This window comes from Leptonychotes weddellii, unplaced genomic scaffold (assembly GCF_054177405.1).
Source record: "Leptonychotes weddellii isolate Sample4059 unplaced genomic scaffold, ASM5417740v2 HiC_scaffold_1047, whole genome shotgun sequence".
NCBI lineage: Eukaryota > Metazoa > Chordata > Mammalia > Carnivora > Phocidae > Leptonychotes > Leptonychotes weddellii.
Window position 1 is genome coordinate 3,394 of NW_027681488.1, and position 7,894 is coordinate 11,287.

Below are 7,894 nucleotides of genomic sequence, written 5' to 3' on the forward strand. Positions count from 1 at the left end.
TATGAGAAATGTGTCCATAAATGAAGACACATTCACCTTGTAAGAATGCAAGTTGAATTAGTAAATATATTATTTTTCACATTTAATTATTGTGCATGTTTCAGTACAGTTTTGTTTTCATTTATTGGCTTAGGTCTTTTGTATCTCATGGGAAATGGTAATGGGACTGTTTGTTCTCAGGTGTCTCTTATTTCACACACAGCCCTAAATCAATGGCCTTTGTCTATTGAATATCCCCAAGCCAAGGTGCCAAATATTTTTAATCCCTTTTTTGCAGTGGGCCAGCCTTTTCAGTTTTCTAAGTTTGTGGGGTTTAGTTCCATTCCGCACTGTAGAAGAACTATGCATCTGTTTCCCAATCTAGTATATACTGTTCGATATTATTTCTTCTATATCAGTAGTCTGGTTGTTTACAACAAACATGTTCCTCTTCATGGTTAGAACCTGAGATATTTCTTTCTTGTTTTCTTTTTCTCTTGATTCTTATTTAAACAAGTGTTTTTCATATTTTGTCAATTTCTGTGTGTAAAATGGATATTGGAAAACAACTGTTTTAGTCTAACATACTGACCATAATTCTATTAAATAGTCTTTAAAAATTAAGACACAAATGTGATGCATTATTTCAATAAAACACTTCTGTACTATATTAAAAAATCTTTTTTTTTTTTTTTAGTACAAAGTTAGGGTTCTTTATTCAGACAGTAAAGCACAGAAAAGGGGAGAGCTATGCTGTTTCCACGGCAACAGAACATCTCATACATGTAAAGTCCTTGGCTTGTATCAGGCAGACTCTTCCTGGCTCAGGAGAAATATGTTTTAACTTGATGAGAACAAAACCAGGCAGCCTGGCTAGAGTGCAGAAGCGGGGGCTGGCTGTCTGGTCAGTTCTGAAGTGCTTAGTGAGCGTGTCCAGCAGTTCCTGCTTCTTCAATCGGCCGGCAGCCCATACACCCTGCAGGCTTCCTTCAGCACAGGCACAGTGAGCTTACCCAGCATGCCCTTGCTCACATGGGCCTTCAGATCCTCTTCAGATAACTCCATCTTGGGCCTTTTGCTTCCAGAACCTTCATCATCTTGTTTCTGCTTGGGAACTTTTCCTTCAGGATTATAATCTGGTGGGTAGACAAGCTCCTTAAACTCACTCACCAGGGAGCCCAGTCTTTTATCTATTGCTTCAGTTTTAGGCAGTGTCAGACCCACCGCTTGCTCAGGCTCCATTAGATCCAAAGCCAACGCCTCCAGTTTCCTGAAGTGTTGCTGCAGCACTGGATTCTCGAAGCTGTCACTTCTGTAGTTGAAACGGAGCTTCTGAACAATAGCCTTCACCTAGTCTATCTGCTCTGGGTTCGCCACGACTTTTTCAGTAAAGGGCAGCTTCCGTTTATCATCAGCGTAGGGTAAGAAGACAAGCTGGAAGCCCGGGGGAGTCACCTGAATTTTCTGCTCATCCAGCTCCTCTTCCTGCGGCAACAAGGCCACAAAATAAGGAGGGATGTTCCGACGGGGGGTGTATCTGCACACTGCCATGACCTCCTTCTCCAGACACTTGGTGAGGAGAGCACTGAACAGGGTTGAGCTCCCATGCACCAGGAACTCTTCGGGGTACACGAACAGGGAGGGCCTCAGGTAATGGCGCTTCTTCAGCATTATCAAGGGCTTGAAACCGATGGGAATCAAACCCGGTTCATCAAAGCATTTCAGCTCTTCTGTTTCCTCTTTCTCTAGTTAAATCTGATGACTCCCATAGTTCTGAGACCTCTTGGTGTCGCTAGCAGAAGCAAACTGCCCATATTTACATCAAATGTCCAGGTCTTGGATTTCACTGGTTCATTGGTTTCCCGATAAAGCCTCACAGGAGGAGGTTTGACAGCCTTCTGGACATTATTATACATGCCGACAGTGAGTGCTATATCTTTGCTGAGCTTAAGCTTCAACCTTCAGAGCAGACGCTTCCTGATCTCCTTAGCCCAAACCTTCCTCAACAGGTCTTCCAGTTTGCTGGATTCCTCAAAGTGAACCCCTAGGTCCTCATCCTCGGCTGTGCTGGTGATATCTCGGTAAAACAAGGATATGTCAAAGCCCCCACGTTTCCTCAGGTGCATCAAGTCCAGATTGTTTCTTCACAAGTGTATATAACGTTTCTTCATGTAAGTAATAATAATAGAAAACAACTTGCTGTTACTTTATAAATTGATTCACAAACTTAAGGAGTATTTGGATTCTACCTTTGCTCTTCTCTACATATCCAAACAATTTTATTGCTGCAAAATGTTTCATATATACTGACTTCACCCTTATTTCTCCATGTTTAAGTTAATATTTCCTTTTTTGCTGACTACTCTCATAACTTAGGTAAGAAATGAAAAATAAACAACAAAACAAAAGTAAAATACCAAAACACAAGACACAGTATCTAAGAAATTAGGATAGTGCTTTGAATATACCAGTTCTTCAATAAATAATTAATACTAAATGAGATTTGCTTGTGTATTTTAGATATGTGTGAAACTTCAAATATATGTTATATATATTTATATATACATATACATTCATGTACTTTATATACAAAATTAACCTATTAAGAGGTTTTAAATAAATGTTTAAGAACAATAGCATTGCTAATACAATGCTTTATGTATAATAAATGTTGACTACATTTGTTGACTTAAATCCCAACTCAATTAACTAATGAAGGAAAAGAATAATACATGGTGTTCTTTTCTGTCATGGTTTACCTAAGGCCGGGAGATTATATCCTGATGTAAATACTTCAGGGAAAATACTTTCATACTCTAAATAGCTTCCTCATTCACCATGTTTTAATGATAACTTGAGGCAAGCATGAAAGGGTGGCATTGATAATGGGGATGGGTTGTCTAAAATGCCAACCATAGAGTGCAGGTTTATGCTTTACAATCCTTAGTGGTGTATTAAGAAGAAAAAGAAGAAGACGATGATGGAGAAGTCAATGATGGAGAAGGAGGAGTAAGAGGAGATGAAGAAGGAGAAGGAGGGGAGAGGAAGAAGGAGGAGGAGAGAAAAAGGAAGGAGGAGAGGAAGAAACTAAGGGGATGGAGTGTCATCAATCAAGTTATCATTATGTGCAAAATTGAATTTTAACATGGCTTCCCAAATTGCTACGTTAAATTGTAATTTGTGCTTTTGCCAACAATGCTTTGTTTCTTCCTCTTTAACAAACTATATAGTAGCAGTTTTGGTTTGCGAATGAATATTCAAGCTGTATATTTACACCCTAGACTATTCCTCACAATGTTCTCTATTTTTTGTGTCACTGTAGACTTTCAGGTAAAATTTTTTTCTCATTAGTATACCTCCATCAATAAAGCATTCTGAGAGTCTTTTTATTAAGAGTATATGTGAAGCATAATCTAGATCGGTTGTTTTAGTTGGAAATACATATTACACTTCAAGGTGATTCCCCTGGTTTACTCAGCTACTGTATATCTAGATGTTATATTTCTATGGATTTTTTTTTTTGTTCTTCTCCACCATGAGAAAACAATTATTTATAGAGTATCTATTTTCTTGTTTGCTACAAAATGAATGTGATTGTTAAAACGTAATAGCAGTGTATTTCACTATAGAAAACATGATTAGTTCCCTCTTCAAACAACATAGTTTGTTGAGTTATATATTTTTAAAAAGGAAAGAAACTCCGAGAAAGACAACAAATTAATATCGACCACATATGTCTATTTTATTTTTCATCTTACCAGAGAGGTATTTAACCCTGCTTTTATGTTGAAATAAATGGGTAGCCTTTAAAAATACCAGTGCTTTGTCTTTACCCCATAAAAATCTGAGGGTAGGGTCCAGGCATTATTATTTTTTAAGCTCTCCAGATAAATCCAATATGTAGCTAAGGAAGAGGACTGCCCTAGACAGTGATTACCTCTGTTGTGCTATATATTGTAAGAAAAACTACTACCATCGCCATTTGTTGAAAAGCTTCTATATATCTGGTCTTCATATATTCCGTTACATTCTATAATCTTCACAAACAATATATAAATTCATTATTCTCACTTTTAGATAAGGAAGCAGAGTCGGGATAAAGTCACTTGCACAAATTATACAGCATCTAAAAGTTAATGACAAGGTATGCAGGTCTGTGAGCATTATTGAATATAACACATGGTGTTAATGATCTGCTTCACTTCTAGACCCCATTTATATCAAGTTCTCTTCTCCTTGTGGGAACAAAGGAGGGTCCACTTCATTGGGCCCTTGTGATTAGTTGGGGTGATATGACTATTTCTGGCAAATGAGGTGAGGGGAAATGATGTGCATCGTTCTAAGTGTGGATGCGTTATCCCCCACCATGCTATCAGAGGATGCTGCATGTTTGCGGCTACAGGATGGGGGCATCACTGTCACACTGAGATCCTCAATGATGACATGAAACAGAGCCCCTGACTGATTAGCTTTGCATGTGTAGTTGAGAGAAACATACTCCTTATTATGTTAAGCCACTGAGATTTGTGTGTTGTTTGTGCCAGAGTATCACATGGCACACAACTTTGAATACACTTATGATATTTTCACCCGTCCATTCTGAGCCATTTGGGTACCTAAGAAAAATCCCTAGCTAACAAAAGGTAGATGCTCAAATGATGTTGTTGAAGAGACCATTTTTCTTCTGGATGAATTTAAAGCAGTATAGGGGAGGAAAAATAATTTTCCTCTCCCCTTTTGAGTTCTTAACTGAGACTCCTATATAATAAACATTAACAAAAGAAAAACAAACACAATTTATTAGCATATACACCTCATGTATACATGGAGATACTCAGGGAAAACTGAGTAACTCAAAGAGATGATTTTAAAATTCAGGATTAAATATTATCTTAATAGGGAAAGCAGAGGGGGAATGTAGGTATCTTAGGGGAAAGCAAATTATTTTTTAGGAAGGATGAATGGACTCTTATAAGAATAGATAGTATGTTTGATAGTTTGTGACAATGTTGTCTGGGTGTGGTATAGACCTCTAGACTCCTCATCAATCTTCCCTGGTTGATGGAACTCCAGGAGGGGATTTATGACAATTGAATTCCTTTCGGAGGATCTATCTTCAGCCAGATAAAGGGAGTTTAGAGAAAGCCTTTCTCTTCAGTTACTATTTTTCAAGGCCTACAGTTCAGAATAATCAATAATCAAAGGGACATATATGGGGTATCCTTCAACAACAAATCAGTTTCTATTTGTATTTAATATATGCTTGAAAAATAACTCTTACAAAAGCTAGATTTCATTGCTGAATAATGGATTTGAGTTATTTTCTCCAAAGGATGCTTATGCATTTTATGGCACATTCATTTAGATAAGAATGAAGGCTTATCCTCATATTCTCCACCCTGAATCATTCATGCATCCACTTATCCATTCACTTATTAACTATATATTGAATCTCTATAATAGATCTGCAATAAGGAATAGCTTCATCACACACCACAAGAAGGATCAAGGTGCCATTACCTTTGTGGAGCTCCAAATTCACCAAGTTCAGTCATCAGCAGGGGGAGAAAAATGGCTGACTCTCTCACTGAACAATTGATGCTTTTATTGGGAAAGACTGGTCATGAATATAGCAGGACTTTTCTTGCTCTGTCTTCTAACAATAGGCTGGTTTTCAGGGAAGGATTGGAAAGGGATCCTCAACTTTAAACAATACAAAATCCTCTTCCAACTTTGTAGGCTCAATAACTGAGAAGAGTTCTATAATGAAGGAATTGATTGGAAGCATTGGGCTAGGAGCCAAATGTCACTGCTTACCCTTGAAGGCTTATACTCAATGAAACAAGGAAAATAAATGAAAACAACACTGAAGTGGTTAGCAACTGTGTGAAAGACGTATTGCCCTGAGGAGTCTACCTTATTCTCTGCTCTTAAAAAAAAAAAAAAAGTATCTCAGAATGAGAAATGATTTGTCTTTGCAGTAAAGTTTACTGTAGGAGAATGGCAAGATAATTAATTAAAATACTATTTTGTGTTTTTAGTTTGTTTTGTTTTTTTTTCCTTGTTTCAAGAAGATAGCAAATTATATCATTTTCTTTGCTGTGGGACACCCTCATTTAAAAAAAATGAATCTTTCTGAAGAAATTTCCTTTTTAGTATTTCTTTTCCCAACTCCTCTTTGGGAAGTTTAAGCAAAACTTTCTCAGAAAGGAAAGGGAGATAAATAACAACTTGGAGCTACAAGAAAGTGTGACTCTACTTGGGAAAGAAGTACATTCTCTGATCTGGAAAGGATTGGTGGAGACTCACTGGATCCAGAATTAGCTGTGTCCTACTACTTCGAAGGTCCTAAGTGATATGATAAGGTCTCAAAGAAGAATGGCTATATGGACAAAGAACCTTTGACTTGGCAAAGATCTACATTGTCAGACAGCTATAGACCTATCTATCTGCTTTTCAGAAATCATGGTGGCGTGGACAATGCATGTAACAGTATAACCAATGTGGATAGAAGACCGGAGAGATCTGCACAGAGCCCTTAATTGTGGGAGGCTTCTGAATACCTTTTCTGGACCTAAAAATGGGGATGCAATTATCATTGTACTTCTCCTAGCCTCATAGAATATGCCATAGAGTGGATTACATTTGTTATAAATAATTGAATAAAATTCATATCTGTTCATCTAAAAAACAGGAGAGAGAGGTTAAATTAGCAATTTTTTGGACAGTAGGTAATATTTTAACTATGCTCATGTCATTTGTAAACCTTGTAGGTGTTTGGGAGAAAATGGGAAGTAGAAAGTGAAATATACAACTCTGTAAATTATCATTTGATGAAACATTTCCTCTATCTCTCAGAAGTGAAAATCATCAAGGCATTTTCCCCTACTATAATAGATGCTTAGATTTTCTTTACTGTTTTATATATATGTAGATATTTGAAATAGAACTCATGACTTTTGAATTCATTCCTAATCATCCATAACACACACACACACACACACACACACACACACACTCATGATATCCCCCCTAGCTTGTACCTTCCAGCTAATTCTAAGGATGTCCACCTTCCTGCAGGAGCATGCCTAATCACGTAGCTGTATGAGAGATGTGAAAGCTTGATTTCAGCCTCAATTCTCTCTCTTCATGGGTCTTCCTCATTAACAGCACATCCAGCATAACCCTGAATGGTGGTTCTGACGAAGTCTCCTTATAAGGCTATGTTAGTTGGTGAGTTTACTGGAATGTTTGACTTTACTGGAAATATAAATAATGAGCTTGTAATGCCGATGAAATATCCTCAGAAAATTTCATCTTCAGTGATTCCTTTTACATGGTTTTATTTTATTTATTTATTTATTTTTAAAGTGGGTATTTTATTTATTTGTACTTAAACCTATAAACCAATCAGCCAAACTGGTACTATTATCATGATACATTAAAATACAAAACATCTTTCTACAAATACTAGAATAATGAACAAATTAACAGTTCTAATAAAACATCACAAGGGACAGAGGAAATCAATGAAGCACATTATAGCTTAACCCTTCACCATTAATAATTGAGGTTATTAACAAGAAAAGCCTCACAATCTCAGAAAATACAAATTATCCTTCATCACATGTCTTCGTATCTTCACTTCCTATTCTTGAGGTTAGATTCTAGAGCCTAAAGATATCCACATTAGAACTGTATCTAGTTATCTATAACCAGAAACACCTTTTATCATGTTGTCCATAGCAGCCATTGCTACTGAAACCTCTTTGACTCCAATCGTACCCCCTCAATGGACACAATAAGAACAATGGGAAACAGAATATTGAGGCAGAGATATATAGGACCCTAAAAGACAAAGCCTAGGAGAAGTAATACAGCCACCACCCAAATTGATTGAATAATATAGTCATCG

The 7,894-nt window shown here is 37.0% G+C and overlaps 1 pseudogene; it reads right to left on the reverse strand.

Moving 5' to 3' along the window:
- Positions 1-721: 721 nt before the first annotated feature.
- LOC145718058 (DNA repair protein Ku70 pseudogene) lies at positions 722-5,534 on the reverse strand (annotated as a pseudogene).
- Between the last annotated feature and the right edge of the window lie 2,360 nt (positions 5,535-7,894).